This window comes from Bos mutus, chromosome 5 (genome assembly GCF_027580195.1).
Source record: "Bos mutus isolate GX-2022 chromosome 5, NWIPB_WYAK_1.1, whole genome shotgun sequence".
Classification (NCBI taxonomy): domain Eukaryota; kingdom Metazoa; phylum Chordata; class Mammalia; order Artiodactyla; family Bovidae; genus Bos; species Bos mutus.
Genome location: NC_091621.1, coordinates 21,013,847 through 21,035,625, shown reverse-complemented (window position 1 = coordinate 21,035,625; position 21,779 = coordinate 21,013,847). Strand labels below are relative to the sequence as shown.

General features: G+C 38.4%; 1 protein-coding gene across 1 annotated transcript in view; it reads left to right on the top strand.

Annotated features, from left to right (window-relative positions):
• The first annotated feature begins 461 nt into the window (after positions 1-461).
• TAFA2 (TAFA chemokine like family member 2) overlaps positions 462-21,779 on the top strand; it is a 565,192-nt gene continuing 543,874 nt past the window's right edge. Inside the window, exon 1 of the mRNA XM_005886926.2 lies at positions 462-1,247. The gene's annotated coding sequence lies outside the window, so the exon portion shown is untranslated. The remainder of the gene's footprint in view (positions 1,248-21,779) is intronic.

Sequence of the window (21,779 nt, the reverse complement as noted above, 5' to 3'; positions counted from 1 at the left end):
ACCCACTAGTGTGTTTTTGACAGTGCAGCACCTAGGGTGCGAGGCGGAGAGGAGGCTTCGGTTACTAAACCGCTTCTTTTTATTCTGGGGATCTGATTTGTTTCCTCCGCCTTCTCCCCCGCCTCATCTCTCCAGTTCTTTAGCGAACTGACACAGACAGCACCTGCTGGCTGGTGTTCGATGTTGGAGCTCGCACCTTCTCGGTGGTGACGGTGCCAGCGTACTGGGGACAGGGGGACAGCGGCGATTTCCCCTCCATCCAGCCCATGATGCCTAGAGGAGCAGCGGCTGGGCTGCGTGGGGTTCTGCCCGCAGCACTTCGAGGCGGGATTGAGGGGCTGCAGCTGGCTATGAGTTGCTGTTAAGTGGACTTGGCGCCAAGTCTCGGAACCGGCATCAGCTGAGACCTATCTGCTAAAAGCCGGAACACAAGCGCCTGCCTGCACTGGGCAACTCCAGCGTCTTGAGGGCGGAGGACAGCGAGCTCGGAGCCTCTTCTCCGTCCTATCCAGAACCTCCCCAGCCACTCTCGCACGTCGGAGACCCGGGACCTGCGAGCCAGGGAACTGGAGAAATACGCGGCGGAGGCTGCTTTCCTGAAGGTGAACCGTTCCGTCCAATTGCCTTTCCCCAGAGAACAAACGGGAGGGCGGGAGAGAGTGAACTGAGGATGTGTGCGTGTGTATCTGTGTGAGACGACGTGCAGCGGGAGGAAGAAAAGTCGTTACTCGGCGTTTTAAAAGCAAACAAATCAGAGATGGATAAGAGCGGCGATTGCTGCGAGACCGCCTTGATTCTCGCAGTGTGAGGAGCTGAGCGCACCGCGCGCACCGGCGAGGACAGCGGGCGACCGCGGGCGCTGGCGAGGGCTGGGGACTTTGGCTTCTCCCCTAGCCCACAAATCTTTTGATTACTTTGACTCGTGAAAAACGAGAGGAGGAAAGACACGTCACCTTCCATCCACTTTAAGGGGATTCCAGTTTGGATGTCAAGAGATTCCTGAACCCTCTTTGCTATCGGAGGAGGAAACACACGCGCGCGCGCACACATACACACACGCACGCTCGGGGCCACACTCACACGCCCTCCACTAGCACACACCTCCAGACTTCGTTTCCCTATGCCCCAGAACGGTAACGGCGGATTGGCATCTTGGAAGCGATGCGAGAGCGATAAGGCTGGCGCGGGTCCGCGGAAGCTGCAGGAGCATCGCTAGGTGTTGCCGCCACCAGGAAGCCGGGCTGCAGGTAGGTGCCGGCCGCGCCTCCCGCCGGCGCTGGGGACTCGCGCGGCAGCCGGAGGACCTGGGGGTCGGGGGCTGTAGGGAGCTCGCCGGGGGACAGCGAGGGGGTGATAGCAGATGCTAATTGGGAGGCCGGGGTAGGGGCGGGAGTAGAGGAACGCCGAGGGGGTCAGAGCAAGCGAAGGAGGTTCCAAGAGCCTTGCCCTTCCTCTCTTCTCTCTCTTCTCTGCCCCATTTCTCCTAACACAGAGAGCCACCCGGCCGAGGACTGAAGTGGGTGTTAATTCTATCCCTCTACCTAACCGATCTCGGTTGGTAATCATTTTGGACTCCTAATAAGAAGCTGGGGGTCGCGTATAAGGGACCCTGACATCAATAGCGTTTCAGGTCCTCTTTCTGAAATCCCCACTTTCTGTCTACTTCTGATTATTTCTCGGGCCTGTCTGCAGAAGGTGGGTGTTTCAATGAGGCGATTGCTTTCTCCACCTCTGACTGTTTTCATAAAGAATCATCTGGATAAGTTCTGGCGCCGTGTCTCCCTCCGTAAAGGCTTTACTTAGATTTGGTAGCAGACGCTTTACTACTGAGATAAAGATCTAGTAAAGGATACTACGGGAGAGGTTTAGGACAAGGATCGTTTTAGGAATAGCGTTCAGAAAACAAAACAAAACACAGCTTCGAGAAACTGACGGTTTTTCATTTGTTTCCGGATGGATGTCCCCACAATCTTGCTAATACTACACGGTTTTTCTGACCCACTGCTTGCCTGGCCCTTCCTCTTCTATTCCAGAAGGCCAGATTCCACCAAGAAGTGTTTTCTTTTAGGCCACTGTCAGTGGGAAACCTGTTATTTCCAAAAACTGCCTTTGCAAAGGAAAGTTTGAGGTCCATCGCCCTCTTTCCCCTAGAACTGCAGGCTGAGCTATCTAGTCTCCACATAAAGAGGACGAACTGTCGGTGCTGGAGAGCCCCTGAATGATGCGAAGCTTTCCGAGTCAGTGAGTCAGTATTCCACTTCCTGAGCAAATGTTAAACAATTGCCTGGAGCATGTGGAATCACAGGTGTAGTCACTACAGTAACTAGCTAGCCACTCTTCACCTGGTGCTGGGTGAGTTGGGCTTGTGGCCATAAGACAGAAAATAATCTTTTTGAGAGTGTTAAATACCGTCTTGAATTTTGCAAGCTCTGTTCTTGAAAAAACAAAGCCAAACCTGTATGCAATCTTTGCTCTGTAAAGTAACCCCAAAGCAGCCAGTGCATAAGGGTCTTTTACTCATGACAGGATGAATTTTAATGATTATTGACTGCATGATAATTATCTGATTCCTGTCTTCCCCAGCTAGATTGTTTGAGACATCAGCATTCAGACTGTTATCAATTAACACTTTAAAACTGATCTATTAGGCAGTGTAAGTTAAGACAAATGAGTAATTAATTTAAGATTTCTGTGTAAAGTGCTAAATGGCAATAACTAGCAGAGGAGACTGAAAGCACTTCTAAACCCTTTAAAAACCAAGCATTAAGATTATCTGTATTTATTCCAGCCTTCCAGTGTTTGCACATGTACTCTCAGACTGGTGAATCTTTTACAGTTTCAAATCTCACATCTAAGATTATTAAAAATGACCGGACACATTTAATCTTCTCTCTCCCTACTTTGTCCTGTTTTGGATCACCTCCTGGGTCAGTTGTTTGCATATTGACCTTTGTAGAATCCTAATTTTTAAAGTTATCAGTAGCCATTGAAAGGCCATTACTAACCACACTGGAGTTTATTTTATTTTCATTTTCTTAACTTCCAATGAAAAAAATTGGGTTACATTATTTATAGATATAATACTATGAGAACAGTGTTACACTGCCAACTGACTTCTTAGATACTTAGATACTTTTAAGAGGCATAACACAGTTTTAGTATGTTGCTTTTTTCAAGTTAGTTTTTTTTTTTGAGACTGGAATCTTGATTCTTGCCTTTAGCATAGTTTTATAGTTTAGGGTGCTTGAACTTACATATTTATACATAGTGCTATGACGTACGTCTCTTAAGGAAGAACCAAAAAACTTGGCATAAAAGCAAACACCTATAGTGCTACAAGTTGTGTTAAAAAGGAACCTAAGGTTACTGAGTTCGTGTGATTTTGAAGCTGCAAAGTATTAGCTATTTTAAGTGACAGATTGGAGAGTGAAGATTCATTGACATCCCATGGATCTATGTGAAGAAAGGTACATATTTCTTGAAGACTGCTTTATAGTGTTTACTAAACACCAAGTTATAAAATGTCATAACACAGCTGTAAAAAGATCTGTTTTTAGACATGGCCACTTTTCCTTTTTAAAAATTTATGAAGTGATGAAACTTAGGCGGTGATAGGTTTTATGGAAGTTATTTTGTATAGCATCGAAGTTTTAGTGGTCCTGGATTCTATATCTTCAATATAGTATTTTAATTTTGATTCTTTTACCAAGTGTTCTTGAGTATTGAAATGTTGAAAGTGCATTTTAGGGTTGATTTATCACTAATTGCAAGTTATGGATTATCCTATATAGATAGGCTAATATGTGCTTCTCTAGCATTTTCCAGGCTTTTTTTTTTTTGAATCATGAGCTCTGATAAAAGGTACTGTCAGATTCTGCCTAAGTTTGGCTGTGGTAGCAAACTGATGGGCGTTTGCTTCTCTAGTGCATGTCCCAAACTAAGAATGTTCTAAAGTGTCATCAGTTTATTTCTAATATATTTGAGACGATGAAACAACCAGAGTACAAACAGTTCAGTGCCCCTGCTTTTACTTCTCCAGTATTTTATTAGGGATGCCTCATTAAGTCACATTATTCTGCGACTGTTTTGTTCGTTGAAGATTCAAGTAAAAATAAGGAACTTGACTGTGCAATGCAGTTTTGTTTTCTAGGTGAAAAACCATAAGTTGAAGTAAAATAAGCATCTAATGTAGTCCCCTTTGATCTATACCTGACATTTACAAATGCAGTTCATCAACCTGTTATTTGTAGGGCTCCATCAAAGCAAAGAGAAAGAAATGCATTAACACAGACTGTTTCTAGATATGAAGGCCAAACCAGCTGCATCAACCTCATATCTGGTCCACATACCTGCACAGTGTTTCATGAAATATATATTGTTTATGAACCATTGATTTTAATGCCAGGTAATACGGTGAATTTGCCATTTTGTTTGAAAATTCTTTGATTTATTTTGAACTACTTGGAGCACATGGAACTGTACCATTGAAAGAGGAATGTATTCTCACAATGAGTCTTTTTAGAGAACAGTCTTACTTTAGGTTTAGAATGCAGTCTGAAATAAGGGAGAGGGAAAGTCAGGCCCAGCAAACAGCAGCCTAGGAGTTGGTTTTGGTTTTTAAGTTGTCATTGACCACTGGTAATTTTTAGAGAGCCTGATTCTGTTCATTTGGCACAATGAGTCAGTGCCCTTGTCAATGAAATCCAGCTAACAATTTTTGTCTTCTCCTCATTCTTGACAGAAATTTTAAGAGGAATGGTTAGACGTAATTGGAATGTGAAGAAAAACGGAATTTAAATACTTTTTTTCTGGCGATATGACTCTAATCTCGACTTCTATATGTTAATGTATGTACATGCATACACACATCTGCATTTAATGTATTGAAGGGGAGAGAAGGCCTTTAAAAAAAGGTCTACATTTTAAAGGTACCTAATATTTCACTCTTTTACATGATTTGACCTACAGTGCAACTGTAGCTGTCATTTAACAAGGTTGCTTATAATTGAGCTTTAATCTTTGAGCCACTGTTGCAGGCAGTATTTTTTCTCTTCAGTTCTCTCTTTTGGAGATATTTTTATTCATTAGGCTACAAATGCAAAAAACATCAGTTTTGTCCTCTATGTAAGGGCTTTTTGGAATGTGTTTATTGACACCATGACTGGCAATCTCAACACATTTTAAACAGTGACTATATCTATATTCTCTTTATTGAATATGTACCTCTGCAGTCAAAACACAAACTGTGCATTACATGAGAGAATGCTATTCTGGTTTCAAATGGTATCTATAAAATTTCCAGAAACATATTGATATTACACTCCAAGTTTGTTAAATTTCCTGAACCCACCTACTTCCAATGTGTGTACTACATGTATGTGTTGGGTTTTACCCTAGACTATAAGTATAGGCCACTTAGTGATTGGAATTAGTGAAAATTTTATGCAGTTGATTTTTATTAACATTTAAAAATAGAAGACTTTCAGGTTACTTGGGCTTTATATAAGACATGAATATATAAGCTATGAGGAAAGTATTCCATTTTATTCACAATTATCCATATGGGATATATAATATAACTAGGGAATCAGAGCTTATATGCTTTTATTTGATAAAGTCCTTTTAATCACTTCCTTTAGTCTCCTAAATTACTCCATAGCACCTGTAATTATTTTATGATTTACCCTGAATGGCCAGTTAGAGAAGTTACATCTCCCTTTCCCCTAGCAATAGCCAAAACATACTTATTCAATTACATTTATATTTATAGTTCTCCTTTTACACAGTAGATTTTGGAAACTTTTTATATAGAGAGAGATTGGATAATGTGATAATGCTGCCTGCTTAGCAATTATAGTGGTAGGCTGAATTTAGTACTTTGACAAAACGGGGACAATCAGCCCAACAAGTCTCCTTTGCTCTTTTATCTTCTTGAGCTATAAGTCTTCATATAGAGCCTGGAGAGTGCAAAGTAGCTTTTGATGAATGCAAGGTTTGTTTTACTAAATATTTTTGAGTTTTTTCCCTGCTATGAACTAGTCACTGTATAATTGCATGCATGTGAATGGGCAACTGTGTTGACCTTTAAAGGTCATGCAAAGATTCTAAGCCTTACTATTTGCAGTGTTAATTGGCTATGGCCTCCTGTTGCTGCATATGGAGCTTTCTGTTGAGTTTAATAATACAGAACAGATTATGGAGCTAGCAGATTATACAGCTCTTTATAAGTGAATTCATGAAGATATCCATGGTAGGCACTGTGACAGAAGATTTTTTGAAAAGCCTATATGTGCTTTAAAGTTAAAATTTTTGAGGAGAATCACCTGGGCTATGAGAAGACAGATTATTTCTGGTGCAAAAAACTGATCATTGAAAATTATTTTTGTGTAAAAACCGTGCTTTGGTTTTATTTGGCTCTGACTGAGTTTTCACTCTCAACATTCTTGGAGATCCGCAAAAGAATTGTACTTAAATATTAGAGAAAACATATGCTTGTTCTTTCCTGCTCTGTTACGATAAAGGCCATCTAGATGAGAAAAGCAAGGTGTGTTATTTGTTCTAGTCGGCATTATCCTGGCTTCATGTTTTTTGACTTTATAGATTGGAGTAAGCAAAGACGGGCAACTACAAAAGGGTTATGTGGTCATAGGAATAGTAATAACAAAATCTCAGTCTAGTAATAGAACACTGAGACTGTTAGAATATGTTCTTCAAGATAACAAGCCCTTTAAATCCCTAGAACTTAACGTCTACTCAAATAATAGAGCTTTGTGCATTGATATAGCCAGTTTGGGACTGCTCAGATCAGTCAAGAATTCAGAAGTGGTCAGTTCAGATCATTTAAGGAAAGCAACATATATACTTTTTAATTTATATTAGTTTATGACAGTTCCAAATTATTTAAGGTAGAAAACCTAATTACTGTTACTACTTCCTTCTTAGTTTAGTTTTACCTTTTCGTAGGGGTATGATGGATGGCATACTCAAATTTGTTGGTGCTGAAGAGTTCAGTAAATTCTTCCTTAGAATGGCCATCAGACATATCAGCAGCAGTGACCTGGTCCTGCTTTGGTTTGTATTTTCTTCAGAAAGTTGGCTTGAATTGAGTGAAACAGTTCTAACTTTAGTTTTCTTTCATGGCATATAAGGAGAAAGGAGGTAGATCATCTACCTTTTGGGCAGGCAATCCAAAGGCCAAGGGTATTGACATCTCAGACTCTGGAAACAGAGGCCCCATTTTGGGCAGCTTTAAGTTCAAGGAAAATTCTAGCCTATTTTTTTTTTTTCCTCTAGCTTTAGGTCCTGAAATGTTATATCACAGTAGTTTCCTGCTAAGAAGCATATTTAGCATTTGTTGCAAACTTCTTTTAGATTGATTGTTGGTGTGTGTATAAATACACCAGAACTGGGTCAAAATTTAGACTTTGCTATTTGAAGATATATTTGCTCATCACATTATTTGTTGAAGGGTTAAAATTCATTGGCTTGCATTTTGGTTAGCAAATAAATTTTGAAAATGATTTTTATAAAACCCGTGTGGTACTGTGGTGAGACCTCTGGAAATTCTTTTGTAGCTCTACCAATAAATAACCACATAACCACAAGAAAATCACTTTACTTCTCTGTGCCTCAGTTTCTCAGCAATATATTTTTTTCATTTAAGTTTTCAAGATAATTAAAAATGTATTTTTTTGCTGTGTCCTGACCTATTAAGCTTCATGGTGTGGGAAATGTAATAATGCTGCAGTACATGCCTTTATTTAGAAAGTCAAGAGATGGCTAGCATAGAAAGTTTCTGGAACACCAGTAAATGTTCCATAAATGCTTTTCAGTAAGCAGTTTGTCAAAGTTCAGTTTTATATGATTGGGATGGTGATGATGTTAATGATGATTATGATGACAACTAAAGACTATAGATGAAGGGACACAAAATCGAATCAGACTAACTCTTATTCTGTTTATCCATTTTTCCTAATTTGCATGATGCTTTTTTGTTGTGGAACAAGTTGTAACAGGCCTTGAGTCTTTGGTTTGTTGGAGTTACGTGTCTCTTCTCTACTGCTGGTTTTCAGAGTCACTGAATGAAAATGATTTGGTTGATTAACCCAAACAGAACTAGGTTAACAAATGAATAATCTTCATATACCTGTTGATAATTAAACACCTTCATTCAAAAATCTGCATGTGAACTTTTGACAATTTATACTCCTTGGGAAAGTCCACAGATCTATTCAATGTCTTGAATACTCATTAGGTGCTTGGGGGTATTTCAGTAAACAAAGCTACAGAATTTACCATTTTAGTATAATACTTGACGTTTTGAAATGAATCTGGAGGAATGGTTCAACAATGTATTTGTGTTATAGCTGCTTTTACTATTCTTGTTTATAACTGGAGAATAGTTCCAAAAAGAAATAGTTAAAATATCTGAGTTGGAATGAGTTGTGAAGAATAATATCACAATATATATTTAAGGTGAGGTAATATGTAGTTAAGTGGGTTGATTCTAGCTCAAAAGATGGATTTTTAAACCAGTGTAACACAAACAATGGCTCCTTTTCCTGTTTTATGTACATGAAAGAAATAAATTCAGATAGGCTAAATGACTTGATCAGTGATGTGATGCTCCCTAGAGACTCGTAAAGGGGTTGCAAATTCAAATGTGCATAGGAGTCTGGCTGGGAATGTGAATTAATGAAGCTGGCCATGGCAACAGACAGTCTCAGCTACAGTGTTGGGGAGATTGGGGGGAATGGTAGACATTCTGGCCAACATTCAGAATGGGAGAACTGAGCCTTGGCTCCATTTGTTGCCATGCCAGAATGTGGGCCTGGTGTTGCTAGATTTTCCGAATTGTAGAAGAGGACTTAGAAGTGTAGAATTTTTAATGTGAAAGTTTTAGATTTATAAATGATGCTATTCAAATTTGAAATACTGGGTGGGCCAACAGACATATCTGCAGGCTGTATGTAGGCCAAGGGCCATGATTGTGTCATTCTTGAGAGGGATATGTGAAGACAGCTAGCGAGGGAGATATGTGTATGCCTGCCCTTCTGTCGTCTGTAGCCACAATCCTCCAACCCCAATTGCATCTGGAGCCAAGGTGGTTGACAGCAAAAGGGTTAGCTGAAAGAGCTGACTGATCATAATGAGAGGTTCAATCTCACCCCTGGTTTTAGTTTTCTTCTTACTGACTCATTGTACCGTTGATGCTGAACTCATCTTGATATTGGTGGTACTTTGGAGGGTTTAAGCAATGTGCTGGGAATACAGAAGTTTAAGTGTATGCCAGATATCTGGAATAGCTCTATAGTTCTGTAAAACCATTTCCTTTAGATCAGTGCTTCTTAAAGTTGGAAATGTACACTAATCATCTGGGGAAATTTTGCTAAAATGCAGGTTCTGCAGTGGGGCCTGGAGATATTGCATTTCTGATAAGCTCCTGGGTGGAGCTAATGCTGCTGGCACTGGAGTTGCAAGGTTTTAGAGAGTTTCCTCACCTGAATTTCACTCCATGCAAGCAGAAAGGCTCCTACTATTACTTCTCCGACAGGCTTCTCATTGTAGTAAGCAGCCTGAACTTGGCCACTGACCTCAAACACTTGTCTCAAAGGTTCTTTAATTTGCCCATAGAATTCATAAGCGTTATGCTTAGTTTTCTAGTCTTCTATTTAGAGAACATATTTTCCCCCAGAACATGTCAGAAATTGCCTTTTCTTCACATATTAATGAAAATTTCATTTATTTCCTACAGTTTGAAGAAATAAGTTTATTTTATAAGTAAGGCATTATCTTAAACACAGATTTAGTCAAGTCAGTTTTAGCTCCTCAAATAATTTTTGTAATTTCAACAGTAACTTCTTTCTTTAAGGTTTAAATGTCACAATTTTGGCCACAATGTCTGGATTTTTGTTCAATTTAAGTAGTTATTTGGAATATGTGGGAGGATGGAGTTGGAAAAAGATGGTTTTCCTTGTGTGTTTATTGTGCTTATAACTTTTTTTAAATTTAAATTTATTTTAATTAGAGGCTAATTACAATAAAGTGAATCTTTCTCCTTTTCTTTTTTGCTCTGCTAATCAATCCTAAATAGCTTTCAAAAAAAAGTGATTTCTTTAACATTGAAGGCATAATAACTTATTATGTAGGGTATTTGACTTTTTTATAATTAATATTTTTTTTCTAAACCAGTTTTACTAATGCCAGAGGTGTTGTATCTCAAATGTGTAACTCAATTCAACTGAGAGATGACCTAGATCTCATGTTACAAGCCCAGTTAAAAAAAAATTCTGTTGCCAGTTTTTATCAATGTCCTGGAAATTCTCAGGTTTTCTTCTTGGTATGTTAATTTCAATCTGAGGTTAGATTTAGACATGTCAGAGGGAAGCAGTTTGTTTTCTTGCATGCTGAATGATTAAAATAGTTTGTAATAGTAATGCTATTAAATCTTACTCAATTTCTTTTAAGTGCTTTAGAAGTTTCTATTACATTGAATAGCTTTGCTCATAGCTGAGTAATGATGTGAATTGATTTTACTGAATCTGTTAGACTGTAAGCTCTGTGAGGCAGAACCATAAACATGTTTCTATTAATTCCTGGTACTTAGCACAGTGTCTGGCATCTAACAGGTACTTAATACATTTAACAGGAAAACGATCAATAGCTCATGTTGATAGAATGTCTTTTTGTATGTTGCTTCAATGTGTGAGGAAGTATTATATGAACTGTCATTTATTCTAATTGTGTTCAGTGTGGCTGTGTGTGTGAGAGAAAGAGGGTTTATTTTGACTTGGAATTTCCATCTCTAACCTGAAAGGTATATTGGCATTAAAAAAATAAATGCATTCTAGTCAAAACATCAAAGACAAAAAACAAAATGAGCATGCTGACCGATATTCCATTCTTTCTACAATTTATTGTAACCTGGAGGTTTAGAGACTACGTGTGCTTATGATTCTGCGGTTGTATAAATTAAATAATATTTGTCAATGTCAAATTTAAGTGTTGTTAATCACATATGGAATATATTTTGATTGCTCTTGTCAGTGACTTGACTCATCATTCATTAGGGAATTTAAAGCCATTTATTCTTATCCACGTAATTACCATTTTCATAATTTATCATGAGCCAGATTTCCTTCACTCTTTTGCCTTCAGAAACACTATTGACTGTGATATCATTGTTCTTGGTTTCAGTGATATTGAAAATTACTGGTGTTCTAATTTTAAATGCTATTTTGTACAGATAGTATGCGTTCAAGTATTGATTTTATTTTAGTTCTTCTGGGTTAAACAGAGCTTTTAAATGCTTGCCACCGTAGATGATTTCACAAAATTAAAATTCTTTGACTGTAATTGAATATGAAGGAAACTCATGTGTATCATAAAAACCAAAACAGTCAACTGATTAGTTCATTAAAAACTTAAAGTTGGATTGTGTTGTTTTCATTGTAAAAGATTGCATTAAATTGTATATATTTAGCATCCCTATATGCTTCAAAAGGTGCTCAAAGCCCTTAGACATAATGTCTTCAGTCTTTGAAATATAAAACATATTTTTGGAACTTTTTAATGTGAGTCAAAGGACAGGCTTTACACTGACTAGATCTGGTTTTTCTTGGTATTGTTCAAAAACATACTTTATAATTAAGATCTAAGGCTATTGAACTAGGGCCATTGTGGAACATATTGAAAAAGATAGATCTATGCTTCTTCCCCAACTCAATCTCAAATATGAGGTTAATGAAAAATTTAAGTACTGTATAGTACTGAAAGATTTTAAAAATCAATAAGTAGAATTAAAGTCAAGCTTAATGTATACTGGTGAATTTTTCCTTGGAGCAGAGTTTCTGTTATATATCTAGGAAGGCTATTTAAGTTATAGTCATCTTTGTCTGGTATCTTTCCTTGCAGCTGATTACATCTAGTCTTTAAACTCAGGGTTTGGGGCTAATATTTCACTTTGTATTTTGTGAAATCTGCTTTAAGTTCCCGGAGTGGATGCTATGGCAGACTGGAGTGAAATGAAAGCAGGAAGCAGACTGAATAGCTGGCAATCAGGGATTAAAAAGGTGGCAGGGTTAGCATTTTACAGGATATAGTGGGGAAAAGGTAATAGATAGGGACCAGATGGAATGAAAGGGAAGAAAAAAGGTCAGAATGGAAGTTTGTTCTAGCTAGAATTTTTATACAAGAAGAAGAGGAAATGACCTTAGAGAGAAGGAAAAGTTAGACAAAGAATACATCCATTATAATTCTTGGAACAAAGAGGCAAAATGGCAACAAACTAAAGCTACAGAGGAGAGAAAGATGTATGGTGCCAAATGAATTTTTCCCTCTTGATCTTGTAAAAATTCTATCCCGGAATAGGAACTTTCTACGAAGGTGTTTTGTTTTGTTTTTCAACCAAACTAAAAGACTGGATTCTAGTTCTGACCTTGCCTCTAGATAGGCAACCCTAAAAAAAAGTTACTGAACATTTTTGTCATCAGTTTTTCCAATGTAAATGAGATGATTGGATTTAATGATTACTTAGATCCCTCTAAACTTTGTAAGTCAAAGATGACCATAGGTCATCCTTCTGTGCTTCTGTTCTGTCCCCTGAACGTTATCTTAGACCATGCTCTGTCCGCGTCCTTCCTAGACTGTGAAATTCTTGAGATCTGGAAATGTTTTGTTCTTTACCTTGTACCACCTAAGCCTACCTTAGAACATACTCAGGCATTTAATAAGTGTTTTACTAATTGATCTTTAATTTTATTATTCTAAAATTCTAGATTTTTCATCTACATAATAAACAGTGCATTCCAGAGGCATAACTAATAACCACATTTGCATGCTGCTTATTGTTATAGAACACTTTCATGCATGTGATTTTATTTGATATCTAAAGTCGCTATGAGATCAGGATAACTGCTATCCTCAATTTCAGGTAAAGAAATTGATGGAGACTGGTAAAAATCACAACTAGTGAGTGCCAAGAAGTTGGCTTGAATTCAAAGCCTAACTGTTGGGAGAAAATTCTCTATGTGTCTCTCAAGACACTAGGTATCCTATAGTTCTGTAATATCTTGTTCAGTTCAGTTTAGTCGCTCAGTTGTGTCCGACTCTTTGCGACCCCATGAATCGCAGCACGCCAGGCCTCCCTGTCCATCACCAACTCCCGGAGTCATATCTTTTTAACCGTGTTTAAAAAGTGAATGGTCCTGGAATAATGTCTCCCTCTGAATCACAGGGCAGATTTGCTTACTGTTCAGCATTAATAAAAATAATGTCTCCCTCAAAGGCAAAGGGCATATCTACTAGTAGTTTATTATGAATGATTTCCTAAGCCCACATTCCTAATTTCCACAAAGCAGTGCGTATGCATCGTCCATATGGGCTGTTTTGTACTGTACCTGTGGGACTTGGTGGCAAAGCAACTGACTCGAAAGTGATGTTCATGCTTCTTGCTGTGTAATAGCTCCTCTATCTTTTAACCAAGAGTCTTGTGTCTTTTGCCATTAGTTCTGGGGTCCTTCTTGAGACCCATCCTTCTCTGATATTTAGAAAGATCCTTTGGTGGCACTATAGAGGTTAAGTTCCATGAGGGTTTGGAATAGGAAGTCAGGGAGACCAGCTAGAGAGCAAGTGAGAAATGGCAAGAATTTGAAGAAAGAAGTTGGAAGAAGGGAGGAAGAAAAGGCAAAGGTTAGATGTTAGGAGATGGAACCAATTGATCATGGAGACTAAATGTGTAAAAGAGGGAGAGAAAGAGTCAAGGATAGGTCTTTGCTTGGGTGACTAGTACTGTGTTACACAGTGTGACCCCCAAAGTTACCCTAGTCTATCTAGATGAAGATAGTTGGTTGAATTTTAAGCATTTTGAGTTTGATGTGCCCTTGGGATATCCAAGAGGAAGTCTAAATAAGTAGTGGTAAATTTGGGTCTGGTGTTTGGGACAGAATTATAGTTTAGACATGGGGATTTGGGAGTCATTGGTGTACATGCTGCTGTTGAAACCTAATTAGATGTGCTCTCCAGGAAGAGTGTTTAACAAAACACCAAGGAGAGAGCCCTGGGGAACAATGAAATATAGAAAGGAATCTCAGCTCTTTTTCTATGTCATAAAGAAGAGTCACCTTTCTCTCTATTTGTTCTCTCTCTGGGTTTTTGCTCAGCTTGCTACAACTTGGCCTCATAAACTAAGGAGTCCACCTTTCCTGTTATGATCTGCTGTATAGAGATGCTAATGGTAGCAGAAGGAGAGAGCAGTGGAGGAAAAGTGGGGAGTATGCCTGGAGTTCCTTATTTCCATTTTCCCCTCTGCTATCCCTGGATATCATTGTGTTTTAAGGCTGTACTCCTCAGGACTGTTGGAGAAGGGAATGGCAACCCACTCCAGTATTCTTGCCTAGAAAATCCCATGGACAGCAGCCTGGTGGGCTGCTTGCTGTCCATGCGGTTACACAGAGTTGGACACGACTGAAGCGGCTTAGCATGCATGCATGCATTGTAGAAGGAAATGGCAGTCCACTCCAGTATTCTTGCCTGGAGAATCCCAGGGACAGAGGAGCCTGGTGGGCTGCCGTCTGTGGGGTCGCACAGAGTTAGACACAACTAAAGTGACTTAGCAGCAGCAGCAACCTCAGGAATGTCATGGACAAGCACAATGTGAGGGGGTAAGGACTTTCCCCCTGTGGTCTTTACTCTTTATGGAGATCTATAGACATTTTAAAAATTAAAAATTTGGGCTTTTACAACATTCCAGGCACTGTACGAAACACTTCATGAATTATCTAATATACACAGTAATTCCAGAAGAAGGTACTACTGTTATCCCTATTTTGTAAGTAAGTGGCTTGACGAAGACTGCCCAGCTTGTAAAAACCAGGTGAATCTTGAATCATCCTGCCTTCAGGGCTAAGTTTTTAACCATATAGTATTACATCTAAGTCATACTTTTTGGAAAAGTAGACCCATTCTGCTTAATACACTGCTGGTTAAAACACTGTTGATTCAAATTATTTCTACCTAAACATCATAAGTCGGAGAAGGCAATGGCACCCCACTCCAGTACTCTTGCCTGGAAAATCCCATGGACGGAGGAGCCTGGTAGGTTGCGGTCCATGGGGTCGCTAAGAGTCGGACATGACTGAGCGACTTCACTTTCACTTTTCACTTTCATGCATTGGAGAAGGAAATGGCAACCCACTCCAGTGTACTTGCCTGGAGAATCCCAGGGACAGGGGAGCCTGGTAGGCTACCGTCTGTGGGGTCACACAGAGTCGGACACGACTGAAGTGACATAGCATAGCATAAAAACATCATAAGTAGGTCTTGTCTAAGTTTAGAATTGTACCATTAAAATTACACTATAACATCCATAGCATTTTTTGAATCTCTCTTAGATTTCCCATATGTAGCTTTGTATGGTCCTCCAATTTCATATGATAAGACATTAAGTAATGAGATAAAGAGCTAGCATTCAAGAAAATATGAAAAATTTATTCATATATTCAAATATTTGTTCCTTTGAATCAAAAAAGGAAAAGCTCCAATTTCAAAACAAATGTGAGCTAAAATGTGTCTTTTTCTGGAATTTAAATTCAGGCTGAAACATTCTATTACATTTATCTTACAAAAATCTCTCTTGGGCTCTTGGTTATATAAGAAATGGGTTTCTTAAGGGTAGAGTGGGAATAGCTTAGGCAGCAGTCCTGGCTGCCAAACTCAGTTGCCTCTGTAGAACATCAATATAAGACTAATTAGATGCTAAATGCTTGGTGAGTATTGAACAGTGCAATCTTCTAATTTTCTGATTAATGACAAAGCTTCATGGAAACATTAATTATATTGGAAGAATTCAGACAATCCCATTTTTGAGTAAAACAGAAAATATATATGTAAATGGATTTTCCCCCTAATAATATAGCAGCAGACAGTCTATGGTCACATGAATAGTAGGTTCCTATTCTTGAGGGTTATGGATGTTTTTAATAATATGATGACAAAATTGAAGGAGGAGTACTGTATTATAGCTACATTATATTTTCTTTGGAATCTGTCTTTAAAGCTCAATGTTAGAAAAGAACATATTGAATCTTTTTTTTAAATGAGAAGTATCATGCAATGCAATTATATATATGTATATATATGTTCAGAATATATATGCTTTATATTCTCTTTGTATACTTCCTTAGTCTGAATTACTTGCTTCTAGAATGGATTAGTAGTTGATGATAATTTGTCTTATTTATCAATAATTTAAGTATCACTATAGATTATACTCTAAAACTATAAAAAGCCCCAGCTAGAAAGTTTTGTTAGTAAGAGAAAGGTCTCTTGGGAAAGATACGATTTAAAATCATAACAAACAAGAGTGTACTTTAACTTGAAGAGCCACTTTGTTGAAGATGACAGGGCAGTTTTATTTCAAATGACTGGGGATATGGCAAAATGAAAATGTGGTATAAAAGGAGCTTATTGTAGATACACAATAACTTCAGAAAAGAAGAAAAGTGTGCAGTTCAAAGAAATGATATAATCAGAGCAATCAGTAGGCATTTTGAATATTTTTCTTCACTCATTTTATTATAACATTTATACCTGATTCCACCCCTTCCCTGCCATAATATAATAGTTTTAAATCAGGAAAAGGCCTTGGAAATGTAGAATCCAAAAGTCTCATCTTATAAATGAGGTCTCAAGGTCGAAGAAGTGGCCAAAATGTGCTACAGGACACAGAAATAGTGTCAGATCCAGGTCTGAAACCTAGTTTTTCGGATTTCCTGAAGGGATGTTTCCACTGCAGACACACTTCATCAGTTTTTAACAGTCAAAGTTCTGGAAGGGAGTTTCAGAGGGCACCTAATCTATCTTACTTTCTTACACTGATTTAGAAAGTTATGTGAACATTGATCCAATTAAGGAAAAAAGATCTACAGAGAAAAGAATGCTAAAATTTCATTCAATAATTTATTCTAGAGTTTAGTACCCTGTTTGTCAATATATGTTGATACAGTTGTTCATGAAGTACCTACTATGTGTCAGGCACTATCCTATGTGCTGCAGATACTTAGTAAAGCAGAAAGAGTCCTTATTTCTTGGAGTTTTAATCCAGTAGGAGAGAAAGCTAATACACATACATGTATATTCATGAATATATGCATATTCATATAGACACAAATATATTTGCACATTAAGGTAAGGCTGTATCTTCAAATATTTAAAAATAGTGTTGTATCAATGGATAGACATACAAGGAATAAGATTTCGATTCAGAAGGAGAAAAATATTGGAATTATTTAGAGCTGTCTGAAGATTAAGAGCTTTAGAAAGTGGTGATTTTATAACATTGGGGTGCTCATGAAAGTGCAGCTGGACAGCTTCCAGGAGAGCATTATTTTGGAGGCATTCAAATGCTAGATGGACCTCTTATTAAGTTATTTTTCTTTGAACTTCTTTATGGGAAAAATTAAATTCTTTGCCCAGTGGATTTTATTTAGGCTTCGTTTTATTTGATTTCTCTGACATTTGATTTAGATGGCCATTACCTTCTTCTCCAGCTCAACTTCCCTCCCCACCCCCACAGGCTTAATAAACAATATTTGTGGTTCCTTTCTTTATTCTATGGTCTGTCTTTAGAACCTCTTTTGCTGGCTCCTCTTCCTCGGTTGTTGTTTAGTCACTCAGTCATGTCTGACTTCCTTGAAATAATGATTTCCTAGTACTCTGTCCTTAGAATATCTACATATGCATATTTCCTTGATCTTATTTACTCTCATCACTTAACTAGTGCCATTGTGTTACTGATTTCCAAATCTGAGATTCCAAGCAAGAGTTTTTCAATTGAAATATCCAACTGTATACTACACCTCTCTATCTGGATGTCTCAGATTGAACTCATTCTCTACTCTCAAAATTCTTCCGTGTTTTCCTTTGTCACCAAGTAATATTTAAATCTAACTAAAAGTTGTTTCAAATCTAGATCAGAAACTAAGACACAGGTTTCAAAGACTCTGGTCTGGAACAAAGTCCATGGCATGTGGTGAAGCAAAGTTGTTCAGTCGTGTCCGACTCTTTGCGACCCCATGGACTCTAGCCTACCACTCTCCTCTGTCCATGGGATTTTCCAGGCAAGAGTACTGGAGTGGGTTGCCATTTCCTTCTCCAGAGGATCTTCCCAACCCAGAGATAAAATCTGGGTCTCCCGCATTGTAGGCAGACGCTTTACTATTTGAGCCACCAGGGAAGATGGCATGTGGTAGATATTTAATAATAGTCAACTAACTGAATGGATTAAACTTATGCTTGATATTGAGGTCACGTTCTTTCTTCTGCTCCTCAGTTCAGTTCAGTTGCTCAGTCATGTCTGAATTTGCAACCCCGTGGACTGCAGCGCGCCAGGCTTCCCCGTCCATCACCAACTCCTGGAGCTTGCTCAAACTTGTGTCCACTGAGTCAGTGATACCATCTAACCATCTCATCCTCTGTCGTCCTCTTCTCCCGCCTTCACCTTTCCCAGCATCAGGGTCTTTTCTAATGAATCAGTTCTTCCCATCAGGTGGCCAAAAGTACTGGAGCTTCAGCTTTAGTATCAGTTCTTCTAATGAATATTCAGGACTGATTTTCTTTAGGATGGATTGGTTTGATATTCTGTCAAACCAAGGGACTGTCCAAGGGACTCTCAAGAGTTTTCTCCAACACCACAGTTCAAAAGCATCAATTCTTCAGCGCTCAGCTTTCTTTATGGTCCAAATCTCACATCCATACATGACTACTGGAAAAACCATAGCTTTGACTAGATGGACCTTTGTTGGCAAAGTAATGTCTCTGCTTTTTAACATGCTGTCTAGGTTGGTCATAGTTTTTCTTCCAAGGAGCAAGCATCTTTTGATTTCATGGCTGCAGTCACAATCTGCAGTGATTTTGGAGGCCAAGATAATAAAATCTCTCACTCTTTCCATTGTTTCCCCATCTATTTGCCATGAAGTGATGGACTGGATGCCATGATCTTTGTTTTTTGAATGTTGAGTTTTAAGCCAACTTTTTCACTCTCCTCTTTCACTTTCATTAAGAGGGTCTTTAGTTCTTCTTTGCTTTCTGCCATAAGCATGGTGTCATCTGCATATTTGAGGTAATTGATATTTCTCCCAGCAATCTTGATTGCTGCTTGTGCTTCATCCAGTCCAGCATTTTGCATGATGTACTCTGCATATAACCATGATGGTGTGATCCATTGTGGTTATCTGGGTCATTAAGATCTTTTTTGTGTAGTTCTTCTGTGTTTTCTTGCCACCTCTTCTTAATATCTTCTGGTTCTGTTAGATCCATACTGTTTCTGTCCTTTATTGTGCCCATATCTGCATGAAATGTTCTTCTGCTCCTAAGGGAGGTTAAACCATTTGATAAGGAAGATTGTGGAATGACCTTTTTCAGTACTCTAAGTTCAGAATGTCTTCAAGGGAAATTAAGGAAGAGAAACTTCAAAATCTTCTCTAGTTAGGGGACCTCATTTTTTTTTTCCTGTGTATGTAGTGAAGACAGGAGACTCGCATCTATTGAGTACTTTACATTGGACCATGCCCTGAGTTAGTAACATTTATATATATGTATTTGTTCATTTATTCCTCATAATGAGCTAAGGGCCCCAGGGGTTAGTATTGATATCTTCTACTTCGTTTTATGGCTAAATAGTTGATTGTCAGATTAAAAAATAGTTCTGTTAAAGGTCACTAAACTTATTAGGTGACTGAGCTAAAATTTGAACCCAGATTATTTAAATTCAAAGGCAAGGGCTTCTTCCAGCCTTCATTTGTTTTCTGTCAATCATTTTCCATTTACCAAGGTCACTGGCATTGTAATTCCATCTTTATATATGAAAACACTTTGCATGTTCATGTAGCTTTGAGTGTGAGTGTGTGCTTAGTCACTCAGCCGTGTCTGACTCTTTCCGACCCTATGGACTGTAGCCTGCCGGGTTCCTCTGTTCGTGTGATTCTCCAGGCACGAATACTGGAGTGAGTTGCCATTTCCTTCTCCAGGGGATCTTCCCAACTCAGGGATTGAATCCAGATCTCCTGTATCCTTGTAGGCAGATTCTTTTCCTTCTGAGCCACAAGGGAAGCCCATTTAGTGTGTAGTTAGTATGTATTAAACACCTACTTTTTACTGAGTATTATACACAATAAAAAGAGGGAATAGTCAGCTCTTGCCTTGAAAGAAATGACATAGTTATCCACAGGGTTATGAAGCATTCTCGTTAGGCCTCATGGAGATTGTAGAAAACTAATTAAAGCACTCTGGATCGAAGATTAATTCCTGTGATGCTTTATTTTTCTTGTTGAATTGTAGTTACATGATCTTAGAAATACTTTTTGGTGTGTTGATGAATATATCACTTAAGTCATGTCAAGAGTCTTCTATTTAAATGGAGCTAAGGTTCCTCTTTTAAGCACAACTTTGATTTATATCCCTTAATGTATCCACTTTACTTTGTTGAAAGTATTTATTTGCCTTAGTCACTAGATTATGTGATTCTTGAAGGCAGAGACTGTTCTTTGCTTATTTTCTGGCATATTGTTGTTCCTTAATGTTTATTGGAAAAGGAAGGGAGGGAGGAAGGAAGAAAAGTATCCTTGTCTTTTATCTCCTGAACTTATAATTTTGTTAAATAAAAATATTAAATTTGTCTGAAGGGTTTTATTTTTTCAATAGTCTTTCTACTACATGATCTATATGATTTTTCTCTTTGATAAAGATTTTTATGATGATTTGCTTTGGTAGGTTTCATTAAAAAAATAAATATGATATAGTTCTCCTCTGACCATCTTCCTAATCCTCCATGAATTTTTAAAAATGATAGGTGTGGGCCTATGGCCAGTTTCTTAATATTATAATAGATTAAATGTGTTTATTCATACTTTATTTCTGTATTATCAGTATACAATGCATCAAAAGAGAAGAAGAGAGGTCCTTTGAAGTCTCTGGTGAAATTCTCTTTTTTTGAGGGGGGGATGCCTCTTCCTACGGAGAAGGCAATGGCACCCCACTCCAGTACTCTTGCCTGGAGAATCCCATGGATGGAGGAGCCTGGTAGGCTACAGTCCATGGGGTCTCTAAGAGTCAGACACGACTGAGTGACTTCACTTTCACTTTTCACTTTCATGCATTGGAGAAGGAAATGGCAACCCACTCCAGTGTTCTTGCCTGGAGAATCCCAGGGACAGAGGAGCCTGTTGGGCTGCCGTCTATGGGGTCGCACAGAGTCAGACACAACTGATGCGACTTAGCAGCAGCAGCAGCCTCTTCCTAATCATTTATTATAAATGGAGTGTCATGCAGCAGAAGTTTCTTATTACTGTTCAAACTTTGTTCTAGTCACAGCTGTCGTTTTCTTTCAGTACCACTGAATATTTCAGAATTTGGAATTGTTCTGTAATATAAAATTTTAGCAGAGTAGAGCTGAAGGATTTGCTTATGTTCTCTTGTTCTCTTCAAACACTATAGATCATCTACATGAATCAGTTATCAGTAATGAGGTGATGGTTTATAATAAATAATAAAAATGATTAATACTAAAATAATCATAACAGCAATAATGTAATTTATAATAAGAGAGATCATGTGGTAACCTTAAGAGTGGTGAGTCATAGCAAAGTGAATAATATAATGTTGTTAGGTTATAAGCTGGCTTCCCCAGTGGCTAAGTGGTAAAGAATCTGGCTGCCAGTGCAGGAGATGCAGGTTCAATCCCTGGGTCGGGAAGATCCCCTGGGGAAGGAAAGGGCAACCTGCTG